The 21,912-nt window shown below is 40.4% G+C and overlaps 1 long non-coding RNA gene across 3 annotated transcripts in view; it reads right to left on the bottom strand.

Annotated features, from left to right (window-relative positions):
* Positions 1-21,912, bottom strand: part of LOC135205626 (uncharacterized) — a 78,228-nt gene that overhangs the window by 52,812 nt on the left and 3,504 nt on the right. Inside the window, exons 2-5 of one of the 3 annotated variants that reach the window (XR_010312565.1) lie at positions 20,344-20,544; positions 11,623-11,719; positions 6,542-6,721; positions 1,453-5,131 (exon numbers count right to left, since the gene is read on the bottom strand). This is a non-coding gene — a long non-coding RNA (uncharacterized LOC135205626). Of the gene's footprint in view, positions 1-1,452; positions 5,132-6,541; positions 6,722-11,622; positions 11,720-20,343; positions 20,545-21,912 lie in introns of those variants that run through there. The other 2 variants (XR_010312567.1, XR_010312566.1) reach the window with 2 other exon arrangements.

Here is a 21,912-nt window from a genome sequence, read left to right as displayed (position 1 = left end):
AGCTGTTCGGAGGGCCACAAGGCACCCCCTCTCCTGCCACACGATACCCCTCTGGAATAGGTATCGATACCAAATCACCGATGAGTGGAAGGCAACCTCTGGCGTGGCTTAAAAACCCGTAAGTTAATGCCTTCTACTTCATATGTGAATTAGGATATGCACTGCATGTCCTATCTTTTGCATATATTGCAGTGGCAACCTCTGGCGTGGCGTAAAAACCCGTAAGTTAATGCCTTGCATATATGCAAAATATGGGTTATGCAATGCATGATGGATCGAATACTTGCATATACTACTGGGGCAACCTCTGGCGTGGCGTAAAAATCCGTAAGTTAATGCCTCATGTAGTATGTACAAAATATTTTATCACGGTGTGGCAAAGATAAGAGTCCAGCTCTCTTGGCTAACTGGTAGACCAGAGGATGGAGGACAAGCTCTCAGGATGAGAGCCAACAGATGTTTGGAGGGCCACAGGGCACCCCCTCTCCTGCCACACGATACCCTCTGGAATGGGTATCGACACCAATTCACCAGTGAGTGGAAGGCAACCTCTGGCGTGGCGTAAAATCCTGTAAGTTAATGCCTTCTACTTCATATGTGAATTGGGATATGCACTGCATGTCACATATTCTGCATATACTGCAGTGGGAACCTCTGGTGTGGCATAAAAACCTGTATGTTAATCCCTTGCATGTATGTAAAATATGGATTATGCAATGCATAATGGATCGAATACTTGCATATACTACTGGGGCAACCACTAGCGTGGCGTAAAAACCCGTAGTTAATGCCTCATGTAATAATGTGCAAAATATTTTATCAGAGTTTGGCAGAGGGAAGAGTCCAGCTCACTTGGCTAGCTGGTAGAGCAGAGGATGGAAGACAAGCTCGCAGGATGAGAGCCAACAGCTGTGCAGAGGGCCACAGGGCACCCCCTCTCCTGCCACACGATACCCTCTGGAATGGGTATCAATACCAAATCACCTATGAGAGGAAGGCAACCTCTAGCGTGGTGTAAAAACCAGTAAGTTTATGCCTTCTTCTTCGTATGTCCCATCTTTTAGGTATACTGCAGTGGGAACCTCTGGCGTGGCGTAAAAACCTGTAAGTTAATGCATTGTATATTTGCAAAATATGGGTTATGCAATAGATCGAATACTTGCATATACTACTGGGGCAACCTCTGGCGTGGGTTATGCAATGCGTAATGGATTGAGTACTTGCATATTCTACTAGGGCAACCTCTGGCGTGGAGTAAAATCCCGCAAGTTAATGCCTCATGTGGTATGTAGATAAAATACAGTTGTCGTCAGGTACTGAAGTGTAAAAAATTATCTGGTCATAATTTCAGAGAACATTTTAGTTTTAGGAAATAATTCAGTTATAATCTAGAATGTTTATCTCCTGGAGTGAAACAAACTCATTTAAAATGTACTAGTCTCTTTATTAGGTAAGGTACAATATACCAAACTTGGAGAGGGTAAGCATTGATTTGAATGTCTTCAGTTTATCAATATACTCTGAGGCAAGAATACACTGCAATAAAATACATTGTTAAACTATAAAGTATCTAAAACCTCCTTGTCCCATCTCAAGCAGGTTCTTCATCTGGGAAATCTACATGAGGTGAAAGAGGACTCGTGTGTGTCCATGTGAAGGTCCACAGGTATGTGAGGTAGAGAATCAACCCCTGTTTCTTCAGTATACTCGTCCACTGAGGAGATGTACTTCATAGTCCCTTAACCTGCCATAGTTCATGATGATCCCGACTGTGTCCCAATGGTGAGAAGTCTGAAGCTGACTGACTGTCCAACTTCTAGCCTGGGTAGGGGACGTGCATGTTGATTGTATGACCTCTGTACAAGTTTGCCTCTGGCAGCAGCACAGCGATCGCAGTCCTGGGCTTCCTTTAGTCACTCCTGCGAGAATGACAGAAGATGAGCAGGCACACAGGAGTGAAGTGGATGGTGGTCATACAGGATGTGTGTAGGGGAGCAGCCTGTGAAGTTTGGAGTGTTCCATGATTCCAAGAGGCCATGGTCAATGTCTCCACTGTGAATGTTGCTGGGGGCCACTGACAACAGTATAAAAGGCTTTACAGGTTGGCCATGGACTGCTTGGCAGCAACGAGATTATGTACTCAATGAAATCCCTGAATTCAATTGTCGAGGTCCACCATTGGTCTCGAGGTGAAGTGGGACACCAACCTCCCTAAAATGTCTACAGAAGATCCTTATTGTTGCAGAGGAAGTTATGTCACTGTAGTATGGGGCAACCACAAGCCTGTTTGGTCGTCATCAAGAATTACTTCCCTGTGACGTTGAAGTCCACCGACACAGACTCAAAGGGCCAAATAGGTGGTCATTATTTTGAAGAGGACGTTGCTGGAGGCTAGGTTGTAAAACCTAGTGAGGCTCACAAGCTTGGACAGTAGATTCCAAAACAGTCTGTCTTGCCTGTTGCTTTGTGGCTTCTGTTCCTCGGTGACTGTCATGGAGTCATGATAGAGCGTGGGAGGAACTACACCCTCATCTCATTCCATCCTTACTGTACAAGCTCAGTGTCAACTAAGAAGCTGTCCTAAAGTTTCCAGAAAAATGTAATGATCAGTAAGAAATCTGCCAGCATGCAATCTTGAAGACGGATGTACCTAGCAGTAGCACATGATCTTTAATCATCCTGGGATGAAGCCTTGTGCTGCTGCACGAGCGGCGGTAATGGTCCTGATGTAAGGGCAATTTCGTCCTGCCTGGCAAATAGGCACAATACAGGATGTTGGGTATGCTGAGCTGCTTGCTAACACACAATACAGCTCTGAACAGATATGGCGAGATTTTCTCATTGAGACATTGGTGCAAACTGGGCTCCTTGACTGCATCCAGAGTGAATTGGTGCAAACTGGGATCCTTGACCACATCCAGAGTGAAATGGTTGAGAATTGGCATGAGGGGGCATTGGTCTGGCAGCATAAATGTTGGAGGCCCATCAGGTATAGTTTGCATCTAGGCATAGCTAATATCTTCAACTAGATTGTGGTGAAGTGCAGCTTAGCAAGGACGAGAAAATGATAGCTACACTAAATGGAGCCTTCCATTGCTGTGGTCCTGTAGAAGGGCATATCCAAGTTTAAAAGTGTCAGTCTCTAGGAGATAACTGGATCAAAGGAGACAAGGACGGGTTGTGGCTGTTTTCACTTGGCATAGTGCTTTGTCCTGATCTGCGATCCATACAAATGCATGCTTCAGATTTGAAGGGGTTGAGCTGTGTTAGCTATCTCAGGCCTAAAGGTGGCCAGTTGGTTCACTACTAAATGAACGAAGATCAGAAACCTGCAGAAGGTAATGCTGGTGGTAGCAATCACAAATTTCTCCTTGTTAAGCGTGATGCATAATACTTGAGGCACCTTGTTGACATCTCGTGGATTCAGCATAGATGGTTGGGGAAATCTTTGTGGTACAGCAGGATGTCGTAGACTACCTTGTAGAGCTTGTCTCTTCGAAGGCAGTAAGTGTCTCCTGTGGCCAATAAAAATGTGAATGTGGACCTACTATGCCCATAAGAATGTGAATGTGGTTAACTTTTGACCATCCTCTGCAAGTTGCATTTGAAGAACCCATGGTGAAGACTAGACCTTCAGATCAGTGCTGCAGACATTAGATAACAGTGAGGGTGATGGGTGGGCTGGGTGCTTTACTTGCCAGCAGTGATTTGAACACCTTTGTCCTGAGGTACTACAACAAGAGGGTGACTACAGTCTGAGGAGGTTTGTCTCTGGTGGGCTCAATGAACTCCAGTTCTTCCTTGACTTGTTCCCAGAAAGCATATGGTATCTGGCGAGGTGCATTGATGGCAAAAGGTATGGCATCTTCCTTAAGATAGATAGAGACTGGGGGTCCCTCCATTGGCTTGAGTGGAGCTTTCTTCAAAACCTGGCTAAACAAAATCTCTCCACAAAGGTGCAAGTGGTTATGCAGGATCCTATAGGAGGTGTTACCGTAGAGCCATCTGAGGTGAATATCAGGGTAACTGGTGTGTGTGGGTTGTAGCACGCTTCCAGGAATGTACAGGAAAAAGGTTGAGATGCCAACAGCTTAACAGATGTCTGCACCTGTGTCAGGCAACATCTGAATCCTGGATGTGCTGTCACCATACCAGAGGGACATGGAGATTGGCTGCAGTGTCTTGACAGAAGGAGGTCTCCCAGGGTTCTTGCCCCCTTAGAGGGTGGTGTAGGCTTGGCACTGGGTAGTACCTTATTTGGCATCCTTTGTTTTCTCCTGGAAGCATCTGTTGTAATGTCCCCCAGTCAGTTGCAGTGGCGGCACTGGACGTGTCTGGTGGGGCACCTCTGTGCCTTGTGTCCAATGCCCCTTGTGGGCACAGTTGCTGCAAGCGATGTCTGCTGCTGGACTCTTCTCTGTTTCTTCTGCTTGAGAGGGCAAAACATGAATTGCAGAAGGTGGCCAGATGCCTCAAAGGTGTGACACAGGTTATCCTCAAAACAGGCGTTGGTGTCAAGGGCTCTGAGATTCTGTCAGTTCTTCATCCTTAGACTCCCATGAGGATGATCACCTTCATGCAGGTTTCCTCACAAGCTGAAGATCTACCGGGACAGACATAACTACTAGGGTGTCCTCAAGGATCCTTAACATCTCCAAGACAAGACACATCATCTGAATTACTTGCGTCTCTCTGGGTAACTTGGGCAGATCCAGCATGACTGAATGATCATCCCAAAGATGTCGCCATTCCCAAAACATTTTTAAAGTTGCTTTCTGAGGAGGGGGTACTGACGGGATCGCTGCAGTCTCTGGTGGCGTGGTAGGAGCTGCAGGTATTAAAGGTGGCATGCTGGGGCTGCCTGTGGTTGCTTGCTGTATGAGGGGGGCTAGCATATACAGAGGCGGTGTAGCGGTCTGCTTCCTGTTGCCAGGGAATTTCATCCTTTTAATTCTTCTTGTTCTGTCTTAACTTTTATTTTTGTCTCCTTTCCTCCTCTTGTCTGATCCTAAGCATGATCTTCAATCAGCGACTTCTCCAGGTATTTTATGAGTGAAAGGAAATCGGCTGATTGGGGTATCGTCACCTTGAGATGGAGAACAGGTGGGGACTGTAGATGGTCGACAGGGTCCTGAGAACGTGGAGAATCCATTGTTAATAATGTTTTGGTTTATCTCAACACAGGCTTAACCTGTTAAGCGTCCCCCCGGATGAGCTCGCTGCTAACGTACCGTCACGCTTTTTTTTGTAATTAGCGATCATAGCACTGATAGTTTTTCAAAGTTAATATTGATTTTTATGCTTATTATTCATACTGTAGTTGAGTGTAGGAAATTATTAAATGTTCGAGTAATAAAAATTAATACCACAATTATTTTATTTCAAAAGACTAAATAATACTGGATGAAAAATATTATACATGCATGCACTATTATTCTTTCGTATGCCAATCTCTAAAGCAAGGGGCTACACACAATCCTACTTCACAGTGTCAAACCATCTATCTATGTACTCGTGATTGTGGAGACAAATGTTCTACATTCTCATCTAGAAACTGATTTGCAAATTTGTTTGTTTCTTTCACGAGGTAATCAATGATTTCATCATCAAAATATTTCTCAAAATATTCTAATGGGTTCTCTTTATCCTCACTGTAAATTTCACGCCGGGATCAACAACAAAAGTAAAGGTATCTCTCTCTCTCTCTCTCTCCCTCTCTCCCGGAGTCCAGTCACTCGGCAAAGAAAAGTCATCTTTACTCCGCTATTGGATGAAAAGTTTGTATCCTCAATATCCTCATCACTGGAGGATTCAGAACTAGAGCTCTCATCATCAAATAGGTCATCAATATCAGACTCCTCATCTAGTATTTGATTGATCTCACCTGAAGAAATACGACTCCTCTTTGGGACATTCATTGTGAAAGACACGAAAATCTATTTGCTCGATAAACGCCCGAAGCGTGCTGAAAGAAAACCAACAGGGCCAGGCAGTTTTCTAGCATAAGCGACCACCAGGAAAGAGTTGCCAGGCTAGAAATAAGTTTCCCGTGTGCTGAGAGTGTTACCAAATGATGTTCCTACACTTTCTATACGAGTAAACGTATTATTACGGGACTGACGGCTTGACAAGGACAGTTAAAGTCTTGAACGTAATATCCCGTTGAAGGCGCTACCGAGTAGATCGCTGTAAACATATTATTACGTGGGTGACGCTTAACAGGTTAAAACAGAATCTAATAGAAGCTGCAGTATTAGTTTTAAGTACAGTGTGTGTAATACTGGCACTATAGCTGGTTCACTTAAGATAGATTCTCGGGTGAGCCCTGTGCCTGCGAGATGTTTGTTCGGCGGCCGCTGATTGGCTGGCAGCGGCCGCCGATTGGCTGGCAGCAGCCTACCTCCCGGTACCAGCCAATCAGCGGCCGGCAAACAAACGTCTCGTAAGCATAGGGCTCATCCAAGAATCTACCTTAAATGAATCAGCTATAGTTGGCTTGTTAGCACCACCTTACACTGCACATATGATACACTGTACATACCAGTAAATAAAGTCTGTTGTGAAAAGGGAGAAGAGTGGGTAATTGATGGTGTATGGTTCTCTGTCGGTTTTCTTCTAGTTTGCTATATGTCTCCTGTATCTTCACTTGCTTCTTGTAATTTCTTCCTGCGATACCTTACTGCACCATGTTGGTTGGGATGAGGCGTTGAAAGAAGCTCATCTAAAATGTAGGTTAGTTATTAGGTAAGATTACAATATGAAAAGGACAGTGAGTGCGAGCAACCGAACTCAAGAGGGGAAATTGCGTCCTGCTAGGCATTGTACAGGGTGGGGTGCGGAAACTTCCCGATTTGAAAATTAAATAAAAACCTGTTCACACTTCACAATTCTTTATCCTTCTTTTATGCCTTTCACACTACATGGGAGATTTACTTTTACACTGTTTTAAAGACAATATCATTTAAATGTCCACCTCCATTGTCAATACACTGATTCAGACGATTTCGGAAGCTTTGGTCTACTCTCTCCAGCATGTTGAGCGGTATCTTGGCTATTCCAGTTCGGATGGCGTTCTGTAGGTCTTCCAGGGTCTGTGGACGGTCGATATAAACCAGGGATTTGAGATACCCCACAGAAAATAATCACAGGGGGCTAAATCAGGTGAGCGCGCAGGCCAGTTTAAGTCTCCTCTCAGGGAAATCAGTTGGTCAGGAAAAGCTTCTCTCAGGAATCCCATTGAAATGCGTGCAGTGTGGGCTGTGGCCCCATCTTGCTGGAACCACATGTCATTATCCAGGTGCATATTAATGAGAGCAGGCATAAAAAAACTCCCTGAGCATTGTCACATACCGTTCTGAAGTCACTATTACGGCAACACCGTTTTCTTGGAAAAAGTAAGGGCCAATGATCCCTACTCTTGACACTGCACACCATACCGTGACACGATCTGAATGAAAGGGCCTCTCATGAAGTTCTCTGGGATTTGTTTCATACCAGTATCTCATATTCTGCTTGTTCACACAGCCACTAAGGTGAAAATGTGCCTCATCTGAGAAGAACACAAGTGCACCGTTGGGTAAGGTGTCAACCAGCTGCTCACATGATGTTTGCCGGGTTACATAATCACGTTCCGTAAGTTGTTGGACAAAAACCATTTTGTATGGGTGAAGATGGAGTTCATCGTGGAGAATTCGATGAAGAGAACGTGTTGACATGCCAAGAGCAGCTGAATGTTTCCGAGTGGAATGCCTGGGGGACCGCAGCATAGACTGGCGGACCCGTTCCACGTTCTCAGGTGTTTTAACGGTCTTTGTTGGTCCTCTTCTTCTTCTGGACACATTCCCCATTTCTCTGAAGACTTCCACCCACAATGAAATTGATTTGTGATCAGGAAAATGGCCTCAAGGAGGAATTCCAAAGTGACGTCTGAAGGCACGCCTGCACTGTGATGACAGAACAGCCGTTAGAGAAATACGCCTCGACAGCAAAAGCGCACTAACCCCTCGACCACTGCATATTTCCAACTGACACAGCCACTAAGGTGAAAATGTGCCTCATCTGAGAAGAACACAAGTGCACCGTTGGGTAAGGTGTCAACCAGCTGCTCACATGATGTTTGCCGGGTTACATAATCACGTTCCGTAAGTTGTTGGACAAAAACCATTTTGTATGGGTGAAGATGGAGTTCATCGTGGAGAATTCGATGAAGAGAACGTGTTGACATGCCAAGAGCAGCTGAATGTTTCCGAGTGGAATGCCTGGGGGACCGCAGCATAGACTGGCGGACCCGTTCCACGTTCTCAGGTGTTTTAACGGTCTTTGTTGGTCCTCTTCTTCTTCTGGACACATTCCCCATTTCTCTGAAGACTTCCACCCACAATGAAATTGATTTGTGATCAGGAAAATGGCCTCAAGGAGGAATTCCAAAGTGACGTCTGAAGGCACGCCTGCACTGTGATGACAGAACAGCCGTTAGAGAAATACGCCTCGACAGCAAAAGCGCACTAACCCCTCGACCACTGCATATTTCCAACTGACACGGATGTGAAAAACCTCCCACCCGCCCCTTCCCAGCCAGCCCCTCCCCACTTTACCACAACTAGTGTTGCCATAAACAGACACATTTCAAATCAGGAAGTTTCCGCGCCCCACCCTGTATTTGAATGTGTTCGGTTGCCACTTAACATGCATGTGAGGCAAGACTACAGATGTCATTTATCGATATACAGTGTTATACGTATACATGGTAGGTGGGAATACATTATACAGAAACTAATACACGTTACATATAGATTATAGTATCTATTTCCCTTTTATTTTACAGTTAGACGAGGGGATTTTAGGAGAAATGCTTGTGGTAGAATAAACTGCTTGTGGTGAAACTGAAGACGACGTCATTTGATTTCAACAAAAGAGCACCTGGACAAGAGATCTGTTAAGAAATAGCCGGCAATCCAGGGTAATTTAAGAATGACCATTTTTTTCCCTGTAGAGGTGTCATCGGCTGCAGCTCCGGATTGGTGGGCATTTGTAAAACTTTTGTTTTATTAATAAAACCGAAAAATTAGCCTGGGTAATTTGTTTGTCCATTTAACATATAAAAGTGGTTGTCAAGATACAACAGGTAATAAAAATACGTACGGAAACCTTGTGAAAAGTTTTGAATAGAAGTCTCCTCCTTTCAGCAGGCACTATCGAAGTGTGTTGTTTCAGACAATACACAACCATAATTTGGCGGTAATGTGTAACCTTAGTGGCTAACTAGATTGTTTTATTTTATTTTTTTGGTGGTGCAAATCGTCAGTCGAACCGGGCCTTGCTTGACAAAGATATCTTGTGGCAAGAGTCTTCCTTCACCACGGTAAGGATAAAAATTTATTGTCATTAAAACAAAGGATATATGGCATTATGAGAGAGAAGTCACATCGGCCACTAGTATAACGCTATCTATGTCCTGGTTAACAAAATGTTAAAATTAAGTTTTAAATCCAAAATTAACTTCAACCCTGTAGCAAGAGGAAATTGCACCTAATGCTGTTATAACAAACGAGCCCAGTTTTCAAAAGATGTTACTTCTTCAATAATACTAGTGAAATGTTGCCATAATAAATAATAGAATAATATACAGTTAAGGCCAAGCGCTGGGACCGGTAAGATCATTCACCACCTAAAGGAAACTTAATTAAGGGTAAAAGGTTACAAAGGTGTAACGAGTAAATCGTTAGAAGAGGATGGAAGAACCCCAAATATATGAAACAGATTTATTTAGTTTTAGGCCTATCATATAGGCTTCTAGACCTATTATATCGGCATCAGACTGAAAATAAAATGCTAATAGTGGAGTACGGGAGACCAAGACGTTGTCTCACTAAATCACCTGCCTGCGTATGTCCTAAACGAATAATATTCTATTTCGTCTTTATCATGACTTTATCATGCTTTATCATGCTCCCGTTATATATTCGTATAATTTAAATTTTCAGGGAACCCCATGGAAATAATAAATTCCTTGTTCGGTATAAATCATAGAACTTAAAGCGTAATAAAAAATAATGCTGAAGACATGACGGCATAGTTGACTCAGGTGTAGTCCATTAACATGAGAAAAACGCAATAACCTTGATAAAAATAAAATAATGACACTTAGTCTGTACCCACCAATTGTTTTCCGTATTTCACCTGTGTTAGGTCTTTATAAAGTATTGTCTTCAGAGTTTCGTAATCCTTAATGTATGTACGCTAAAACACATTTAAGGCACATACATTACTTTTATTAATAAATAACCTCTATATTGTCTAAATAAATAACCTCTATATTGTCTACATTAAGTTCAAATCTTAGCTGACATTACAGCCATGATAGTTATTCACACCATGATAGTAAACTTATCAATATCAACAATAGTCACTGCCGAGGACTACGTCTCCCTATCAAAATAGTTGTTTATAATATAGCGAATGCATATGGGATAAGGATAACCTACTATTCATGGAGCTAGTTTGCTATGAAGATATTGGGAAAATGGACAAAAGATCACACACTAATGAAAGGTTGCTTAGAAACTAATATGCCTTTTTGAATAGAGATTTGCGGCTATTTAATACTAATAGAAGAGCACACAAGATTTTACAGTTTCCAAACCTAAACGCTAACGGTGATGAAAATGTGCGGTGGAAGAGAGATTATTTTAACCTTTAAGGATCCCGTGTCATCTTTCAACTTCCCAATATATATATATATATATATATATATATATATATATATATATATATATATATATATATATATATATATACACACAGACACGCGAGTTTAGTTCACCCTTATACTTTACACCTGCTTCTCTTACTAGAACTGGTTTCAAATAATTTGTAGAACATTAATTTGTAATATCTAAAGAGTTTTTACCAACTGTTACTGTCAGTACGGTAAATTCCTAGGAACCCTATTCTATAGAGTCTCTTTTCATAACCGTTCTGACTGTTAAAACGTATTTGAAAATGTTCATCATACTTTGCACTTAGAATACTCAAAATTATTTTGCCCTTTCAAGAGAGAAAAACCCAAACCAAAATATATTGGTTACATTAGATTGTTGGCATAAAATTTCCTCATCTGCATTGCCTATGCCAGGTGACTAACTATCCCTCCCTTTAAACCCCAATGAAAATCTACTTAAAGCTGATCTATTTGTGATTGGGTAATAAAACACTTAGGACTTCGTACCTTATACCAACCTGATGGTGTGGCAATTTCAGTGTTTTTGAAAGCCTAGGCTACGAAAGCGTCACTTTCATATATATATTCAGTTTATATTTAAGTTCATCTTCCATGTTAGTCTCATCTTGCAGCTAGAGAGTACATTAATGGGAATTTCTCTTCAACTATATATTTGCAATATATAGTTGTCATATATAATTTAAGCTCTCTTCATTTTTCGGGTTTTATTTTACTTTAGTTATTATATACAGGTCCCTCACCAACTTCAAAGACAACCAGAGCCAAAGAATAATTTAGATCCATAATGTTTTAATAACTAAAACGACTCCGAAGAGGATGGAGGTAACAAGGTCCAAGGATCGCTAAGAACCGAAGTTTCTACAACAGTAATCAAGACTTACTTGGGTAAATTTGTTTTGCGCCAACATATGTTGTAGGTCTGGGGGTTCATATAGCAAAGATATTCCATGAAAATGAAATCTGTCAACGATCGGCATTCTGAAATTCGAAAAAACAAATGAAAATCTGAATATGTAAGGTTACAAGTAAACCTGGTCTTTCGATAAAGTAAGCGCGCGTACGTGATAGTGCTTATGTTTGTTAGTATTTTTTTTCTCAACTAATCAGGCAGCGGAAAATCCGTTTAAGCCAAAATATGATGAAAAGTGCAATACATAAATAAAAAAATACTTCGCTAGAATGATGACCGAGTGCCTTTTTCATGTTTTTATTCCTAATGCTAATACTTTGGCATTTGCTTTCCTAATCTCGTGATCATCAACATCAAGAGGGAGGAAAATCTTGGTCCAGTTGTAAAACGAATCAAGTATTTTATAGAATACAAATACCACCTTCAGTGAATTATTGCAAATGTGTAGTGCAATCATAGACACTTATTCAGATGACAGTAGAATAATTAACCCAACAATACCATAAATATAGTTATTTGTAGTACGCAGTGAGACAGGAGAAATACTTCAAGCTATAAGTTCAAGACATTTATGTATAATATTTATCGCTGAAATAAGCAAATCATATGAAAAGCCATTCACTTTCAAAGCAAGCTTCGAAAACAATGGAAAACACGCGCTAAAGTTGAAAGGGACTACAAGTTGAAAGTTAAAGTCACTTGTAAAGGTAAAGTTACTAAAGCAAATATTGCGAGAGTGACCACGTTCTTGCTCACCCAACAGCGATTTCAATGGCTTGCAGGAAGTGATCCACAAATTTAATTAAAAGACTTTAATTGCTGCAATAAAGTGTACATTAACTATATAAGAGTGGTTATTACTTATGACATTCTTGAGATAGAATGAACGGACTGTTCAAGGAACAAGGACCTGTGGTGGCCCCAGGCCCCACTGGGTGGCACAAGCCATCGCCCAAAGCAACAGCCGGACGCAGCACGCATGGAGCTGGAAAGAAATACCATGGGTGGTAATGTAGCATCCAGTGCCACCGAATCTAATATAGACTGGCGTTAACCCACACTGAGCACCAGCTATCATGGTTTACAATTCAAGCACGTCTGCCAATCAGATGCAGGATAGAAATTTCAACGATGTAAGTTACGGATATTTAACGTTACTTAAAAATGAAAAACACTACAAAGGGATAGTAGACCACGGAGGAAACACTGACTCGAAGAACTTCTAGCAGAGGGCAACTTCAAGCAACATGGCTGGGGCAGCAGCAGAAAACAAGTGTGATGTGTTACTTGCAGTGGGACTCGGGACCTTGGCCTTGCAAGTTAGCGAGCCTGAGAAGTGTGCAGTCGAGTGACAGCTACATCCAAATGAGGAGTCAACCCTCAAATCAAGCGATACTTTAGATGGATGACATTCATAAACAAAATTGTAATAGGCTTGATCGAAATCAGTGGTACGAACAGAAAAGAAAGCTACACCCTCAAAAACAATACAGAAAAGCCGACTCCGTATCCCATTCAGTAGTGAGCAGAAGAATAAATCAGGTCGAAAGGAAAATCTGATTTCCCCAGAAGACACTTTAATAATACCAAGTTAAGCATTAAGAACTATGACCTGATCTGACACGCTTTGAAGACTATTCTACCTTATTTATTTATCCTATTTCCTTTTAAGTGTTCAAATCCAAATGAATCTTAGCAGATAGAAGAGAGAGAGAGAGAGAGAGAGAGTGACGAGAGAGTAGAGAGGGAGTAGAGAGGGAGAAGAGAGAGAGAGAGAGAGAGAGAGAGAGATTGATCATTGAAGCAAATATAGGCTACATAGACAAACTGTGATCTAAACTACCTTGAAATGAATCTTAGCAGAGAGAGAGAGAGAGAGAGAGTGAGAGAGACACTGATCATTGAAGCAATTATACATAGACAAGTTGTGATCTAAACTACCTTGAAATCTTAAAGTGGACCAAAGACATTCCACTCAGACTTTCCTAATCACTAACACTGACGAAGGAGATTCATTGCCCAAGTTATCAATTCAAACTCTCCGTTAACAAACTGCAATGGTTTGTGATGGAATCACACCCTGCTACAAGGAATACCGTCAACCAAGCGTTACTAGTGAACAACAAAATGTGTTCCCGAGTAACAACCCGACGCTGCGCAAAAGCAACATAGGAAGCATTGTATCAAACCTTAGATGTCTGATGCAAACAACAATGGGATCGTAAGGCAGAATCCAGAATGTTAAGCTGAAGTGAAAAAATGGAAATTAATATTCTTAAATTTACGAAATGCAAATCTGGAAACACTTTTATAAAACTTAATCATTTTAAATGGCATAAATTTAGAAGACAAAAAGAACACTAACTAGTTATTACTAAAAATATGAACGAATACACACGGAAAGCAAGAAGAGCAAACTTTCTACGAAAGGAAGAGTCACTACTTCTACTCTTGAAAATGAAATTAAAATTCCCTTCCTGAAAAACCGTGGGGGCTGCCTCAAGGGCTGATACGAGCCATGTCACCTTGTCAAAGTCAGCTGAAAAGTAAATTAAGGAAGAACGTTTCGAGTCTTCCTCGACTAAGACCATTAACCTTCATGAATTAAGCTAAAATACGGACAGTTCATTCAAAGGAAAAGGAGGTCTGCCTTCATGGTTAGAAAAACAATTGAAAATTTTGTGTCATCCTCTCCAACTTCAACTGCAACACACAAGTCATGATTAGATAGACAGATCCCCTTAATTTTGGTCAGACGAGGCCCAGTTGGTTTATCAGGATTAAGGTCTCATGCACTTTAGTTCTGGCCGATGATCGAACTCAAAAGCCATGGTTCAGAGGCAAAGCTGGTACCACTTCATCACGAGATACGGACGGACAAAAACGCCACATGTGGGAACATTACAGAAAAATAACTATCCCAAAAGCGTTAATGAATAAATACCTACTTTCATAAGCACATACTATGCTACAGGTGAGTAGTCAGATGACGACCACCAATTAAAATTACGATGGAAGGCCTTCATGGGCACTGAGGAAACAGTCAAGTGTAGGGAGAGTAAGGGTTAATGGTAACACTACGTGTCAAGAACGAAGTTGCACTGATTTGCTTGTTTGTATGGTGTTTTTACGTTGCATGGAACCAGTGGATATTCAGCAACGGGACCAACGGCTTTACGTGACTTTCTAACTACGTCAAGAGTGAACTTCTATCACCCGAAATACACATTTCTAACACCTCAATGGAATGCCCGAGAATCGAACTCGCGGCCACCGAGGTGGACGGGCAAATACCATACCGACCACACTACTGAGGCGCTGAAGTTTTACTGAAACCTGCAAAAGGGTTCAGGAAAGAGAGAGAGAGAGAGAGAGAGAGAGAGAGAGAGAGAGAGAGAGAGACTACAAACTTCTACCAAACTGCCAATTCCTCAACACCCGATCCCGCTAATTATGCCAGAATTTACTTACCACCTGCTGTCTGCAAAGAGGATTTCAACCTTCGGTGATTTTTTTTTTCTTGAAAATCCACTTATGAATGTTTGGGTATCGCGGCAAACGAATACAAGAACAGACAACCAGACAAACATTCCGAGGCCTAAGTCCCAAACCATTAACAAAACGCCGATCATTTTGTACTATGTTAGTTGAAATAAGGTTAAATATTCCGAGACAGAATGCAATTTGCATGAACTAGTAAAAAACATATGACTTTCAAAGCAAAATATTTTACGTATAAATTTTCTGTGAACCAACAACGGAAGCTTATTCCATACATAGGACTTACTATATGGCAACTAAAATTTAATGCACGAAAACAATGGCGCAAGTCTCCCCTTCTTATATTCTATGCACACTGTAGTAGTATTATTACATAAAAGAATTCATCACTAAACTGAAGTCTGTGATAAAAGATATCAAGTATTATTCCACCATAATCGAACATAAAACTGGCAACTGACAGTTTTCTCTCTCCTCTCTGTCTGTTGGAAGTTAAAACTTGACAGCAAGGGCGTTCGCATAATGGGCTGATAAAAACCTAAAAATCTACTATAAAACTGCTAGGAGGCTTCGGCGAAGGAGCTGTCATCCAATACAGAGTACTTATGCGAGACTCGTCTGGAGGATCAAAATATCCCACTACGATCTTTAACAATTAAGTGATCCTCTTAGGATTAAACGGTTCAATGTTCCTCTCTCTTACAGCTGCTGAGCTTCCTGCTCTCTTATACTTCCAGTTCGTTAAAAAGGTGTGCAGCTTCGCCAGCTTTTTCTGTCTCTCTTCAAGCTTTGGCTAGACAGACATTACCTTGTCTATTGCAGTTCATGACCGACAGACAGAACAAGAGTTTTTAAAAGTTAGCCCTTTATCTTAGTCCTAAACACTCGAAACAGATCTTAAATAAAATTGTACCATGAATACATTTTGACTTAACAGAAAGTGTTGGAAGACTGAAGTCAATATAGGAAGCTTTTGTTCATAAAATGATAGGTGTTTATATGATGGTAACGACACTTACCCCTAAGAGCTGGCTACTGACATTGCAGTAATATATCAATCAAACGCCTCAAACACCACACCCTTAAAAAAAGAAGAAGAAAAAAAAAGCGCATGGCGCTTCAAAGGGGTATCAAAACTTATTGTCACTAATGATCGCACTTCCAAGAAGGTTCGTTAATGTCAAAGGACTAAACTATTGGCCATGCACAAGGATGGTGTATTACTACGGCAACTCTTCTAAACTTTCTCCATAGTAGCTAGAGATCAGATGAAAAAGAATTCGTCCAAGTATCACTGAAGCTGGCAAATTTTGAGTTCGGAGTTATAACACTGATATGCCTTTTTACGAAACCCTTATCACCCCTTTTTTCTATGGAGATAAAGTCACCATTCCCTAATGCTCGTGCATAACTAAGAATTGAGAAAGAATTGGTCAGAACAGAATTAGCAATCAAAACTGGATTATAAGATTCAAAACCAGCTGTCATTAATGTAGATGAAAGTCAGCCCCATCTGATATTTTAATTAAACATCCGATTTATTATTGACCACCTTCCATTTAACCTGACTAAACGCTCGGAAAACATCTCCATCTTCCAAGAGAAACATTACAATATTAGGTCCTTACTTTCACAGCGTAGAAGCATCCGTTGTCACTTGTTTTATTAGGAGACCTCACAAAGGCTCGGCTCGTCAGTCTACAAAAATAAACGAAGTGCCCGTACAGTCCAGTTTTACATTTAAGGATACATTAAAAAAACCTTCGTGACCAGAAAAATATTCTTTAGGGGAAAGAAGAGACTTGACAATTCTCAATTTCCATCATTCAGAGATTTGTCATAAAACATCCAGTAAGAATGCCAAAGAAAAACCTATTATGTTACCGCATTCTAAGCACCATGTCGTGGACTATAGTTCACGTTTATCTGCCTCCTACGTAATACGTACTTGGATCTGATCTCAGCAGAATCAAGTCAGACTGCTTACTTGCACCAACAAAGATATATTAACTTGATATTCGTCTTTGAAACCATACTGACTCACATCTTTCTAATTTCTGTTTATATCCTTTCGTAAAAGAATCATAGTGGTGTCTACAGTCTTAAACGAGGTTTTTATTTCCAACACTTATCCCTAGTATACATTCAGTGAAGCATGGAAATCTAAAACTAAATGTAGATTTTAAAAGAATTACACCCAAAGATATAATTCCTGCAAATGCATGCAAGTTTCATGGAACTCGTTTCGCTCTTTCATAATCATTTGAGCTACGCCAACAATTACGGTAAAAATTTCTTGGCTGGTGCAAAATGCCAGATTTCGAACTTGAAGTGAAATATACAGAAAAGCAACTTTTCACAGTAAGAAACATCCTTTCATGATAAATCCAAATGAAAATTTATAATTTCAGATTTCTGCCGTTACAAAACCTCATAGTTTACCTGAGCCCCGTATGTACTTGCCAATATATCTAAAATACATTTAAACTATTTTCACTTGACCCTTTCTCATACACAGAGTATTCAGAATTCAGCTCCCCAAAGCTAAAAATGGGTCCTGCAGTCTGGATTTACTATTTCAAAAGTTGTCAATTAACAGCATCAAGGCATATCTGAATACAGAAGGCAGAAGTGAATCCCAAGGCTTGCTTCATTTTGCTCCTTTCAGGTTCACGTGGTGCAGGATTCATGGAAAGCAGAGGTCAATCATTTATGCCATCTAATATCCAGAGACATTCCTCAGTGCTAAAAAATATTTGGTCTACAACGTCACTAGAAATTTGCAGCGATCATAGTTTAAAACCCAAAAGCGTCGATATTTGATACACAGAAACCGGGGTCCACCTCTTCTCTTTCATACCATTCTTACGGGCCACCGGAAGGTAAGGACCGGTTTTGGTATATGGACAACTTTAATCTAAAAGAAGGCTAAAAACATAAGGAAATGTTTCTTGGAGTTAGTTTAACAAAAGTAAAAATTACAGTGACTTAGGGGAATGACACATCTCTCCATCTGTCATGATTTGTCACCTTTTAACTGAGAATGAGCAAAGTTTAAATGTTCCGGGAACAGTCAAACTGGCGAACAAATCATCAAGTACTAACAATAACAATTTCATAGAGGACTTTCCTTGTTACCTCTGTGAATGGGACAACACGGCTTTGCTCTCTTAACCGGCCATGACGTAGTGACGTAGTCTCTTACAACGAAACATGAGCAAAACAAGTTTTTCTATATATTCATCGGCTAACAAGAAATAAGAGACTACCAAAAAATGTTAAAACCGAGCCACAAAACGTCATAAGAAAAATATACTGTAATTACAATCATAGGACATTCTCTACGTCATCATTAATCATCATAACGTAATTAACTACTGTGCAGAATTAGGAAGGAGTTAAAATCAGCAAGTACTATTTCCACGACCTTATAAGCACAACTATTAAAAATGTGTACTCCGCCAGTATCAGGTACCAGGAACCTTGAGGCAACTTACTATCTCTAGATTTTTTCTGACATGTATTGGTGCTGTTATATGGAAACGCAGTCTCGAACTCATGAGGGCAAATTTGAAAGAAACATGCAGAGACCAGTTATAAACAGGTGCTTAAACTTGGGGTGGAAGATTAAAACTTTGTTTAGCGACGCTGCATAACTTGAGTGGGATTGCGTGAAATCACTTATTGCAAGAGGATCACCATAATACTTGAGACCAGAGGTGGCCCAACAGTCGATCGCGGCCACTTGTATGGTCGATCGCCGTTCCCCCACGACCCTATATAAACAAACACACACAATCATATATATACTCGTGTTTTATCGTACTATGGCGCTATTTGAATTTTTTCCACGTAATAATGTGCGATTATGTAGTATGGTAGATCGTAAAGGAGTTTCGGTCTTTAGAGAACTCAAAAGTCCAAAAGTCTGGCCACCTCTGTTTTAGACATTCAGATAAGTTCATATAAATAATCCATAGACTAAGCCAGCCTTATAGCAAAAATGGCTATATTGCTTGAGCATTGGTTTGGTATTGGGTGTTGGAACTAAGGGTCTTACCATATTGAATACATAGTGTATTTGTTTGTTTGTATGGCGTTTTTACGTTGCATGGAACCAGTGGTTATTCAGCAACAGGACCAACGGCTTTATGTGACTTCCGAACCACGTCGAGAGTGAACTTTATTACCAAAAATACACATCTCTATCCCCTCAGTGGAATGCCCGAGAATCGAACTCGTGGCCACTGAGGTGGCAGGCCAAGACCATACCGATCATGAATTCATATTACATAGGCATTATTTTTTTCTAATTGAGCTGTTAGCAACAATAATTGTCCCTAATGAGTATAACAGTGGGAATTCACTAAGTCATTGAAAACCGTTACTGTTAAAAACTGGGACTAAAATTAGCTTACAGTGTATTATTTTGATCAAATTCATCCAGTTAATCTTTCATCAGATTTTTCCTTTCAAAACATTTAAAGTCTAAGATCAGACTTCTGAAGAAATATGCTCAAATATGGACAGAATCTTTCCGACTTAACTTGCCGAGAGAATAAGGCCACCCCATCTAACTAAAGTGACTTTTAAAGCAAAAATGACTATAGACCTGCTTAATTATGAAAACATATGGAAAGCATACCACAGCACATTTCGGCAGCTGCTGTTGGTTCCCTGAAGAGGTACTGGGGTAAGTTTCATCAGATTCTTAACTTCCAGGGTTCATCCAGATTACAGTTTTGCGTGTTTTGTAATTTTAAGGATCTAAAGAACTAAATTTATTGAATTAATTTACTGAAAGTTCTCAATGTGGTTTGTTACACACAGTAACATTTTCGGAAACTTCCCATTTTCTACACCAATGACCCTCGTCGAATGCTGTTTATTGCAATATAATTACCAATAATTCCAACTTAATCCATTATCCTGAATATTTCAAATCTGACTTAGGTTCACGTTGGTAGTTTTATTAACAATCCAAACACTAACTTGATGAAAATTGAAAATAAACACCACAAAATTTAAGAAATTTTCAAATTTCCAACAAGTTAAAAAAACTGAAAACAACAAATTTTACAGGGCATCATGCATGGAATTCTGTACAATAGCAACTTCAGGGTAAATCTTATTCTTAGCATTTAATTAGAAGCCCTCATTTATGGTTAGTAATTTTTTAAGTTCTACATACCTTGAGCATTATTGTTTTTTCCTTTTTTTTTCAGGGTTCCTTTTCACCGACCTAGCTCTGCACGACCCACAAACTCAGTTCATCAGTCGACTTGATGCACGGAGTAACATTTTAAGTTTACTAGGGGAGTAAGCCTACAAACTACTTTGTTGTTGTTCTTGTTGGGAGGTAAGAAAGGTCCATGGAAGAGCCTAAAAATATCTGAAAAAGGGTGTTTCCAGTTGAGTTAAAGACAAAAGTTTCAGGATGGGATATTTATGATTAGAATGAAAACGTAAAATAATAATGTTCATGCTAAACAGTACAGAAAAGTTATTTCTAATATAAAATTTTAATTTTCGTTAGTTAAACAAGGCTCTATATGACAGTAGCTTTTAGCACGTTTTAATTTATTTGGTGTACCAAATTTAGAGGCTGTTTCTGTTCAGTTATTTTGTGTTTTCAATTATAACTGGGACTATATGAACGTGTTTAATTTGTGTCCTTTTCATTTAATTCTTGTTGTTAGCACGAGTATTACTAAGTATGAGCATTGATTACGAAGACCACTTCACGTTAAGTTAGGAATAACATGTTAACAACTTCATGGGGAAAATCTTGAACGCGTCCCGAATTATATTATATTTTCAGTTCTTATGATATCGAGTGGGAGCTTAACATATAGTCTTAGGGCGGCAAAATTTAAAGGCCCTAAAGCCTACATGCGAATAACAACTTAGCTCAAATAACCGAGTCCATCAATAGCTACTCTTCTGCAAGACCCACTAAGACTTAGTGGGTCCGGCTCTTGTATTAATTCCATCTGTAGCGTCGGCCGTACCATTCAAATGTTTTGGACACCCAGTCTTGACAACTTGGAGAGTCATTGTACCTAGAGTTCCACAGGGCAGTGTTCTTGGACCACTTATTTTTAGTGTATACAAGTGACATGGTTGTTAGCCTGGAAAATAAGATTGTTCAGTATGCTGATGATTCAACACTTGTGTGTAGTCAAGTCTCCACTCTTGAGAAACGAAGCTGCCCTCTGCCTCAGTCGGGACATGGACCAGTGGGGGATGAGGCTGAACTCTCAAGTAAAATGACGAGACTTATTTAGCAGCTCGTACAGATTTCCCACCCCATCCTCCCTTCAGGCGGATGGTTCTTTGCTGAACGAGTCTGAAGCTTTAACTATTCTAGGCGTGACCTTTACATCTACTATAACTTTTGAGAAACATTTGATGTAAGTTTCAGCAAATGCCTCACGAAAGCTAGGCATCGTTCGTAAAATCAATGCAACCTGTTTCTGGTCATTTGTACTCTCTTTACTAGAATACTGACTGGTCTTCGGTGTTGATATTTGCTTCTTACCAGAGATTTGTCCCTTTAGATAAGTGGTTCTTGGTGGTAGGCTTCTGTTTTCTAATCGTAGTAGTTATGACATGCTGATAGTCTCTTGTTTGTCACTTTTTCATAAGTTGTATTTCGACAGAGGTCTTCCACATTCGCCATTGATCCCCGATTCCCTTTATTCGCCGAAAGCAACCAGATTCGCTGAATAGCAGCGCTAATATGCTGCAAATGTCCCTC

The sequence above is a fragment of the Macrobrachium nipponense genome, chromosome 24, assembly GCF_015104395.2.
Source record: "Macrobrachium nipponense isolate FS-2020 chromosome 24, ASM1510439v2, whole genome shotgun sequence".
Lineage (NCBI taxonomy): Eukaryota > Metazoa > Arthropoda > Malacostraca > Decapoda > Palaemonidae > Macrobrachium > Macrobrachium nipponense.
The sequence above is the reverse complement of the archived record's forward strand: the minus strand, read 5'-3'. Positions and strand labels throughout refer to the sequence as shown.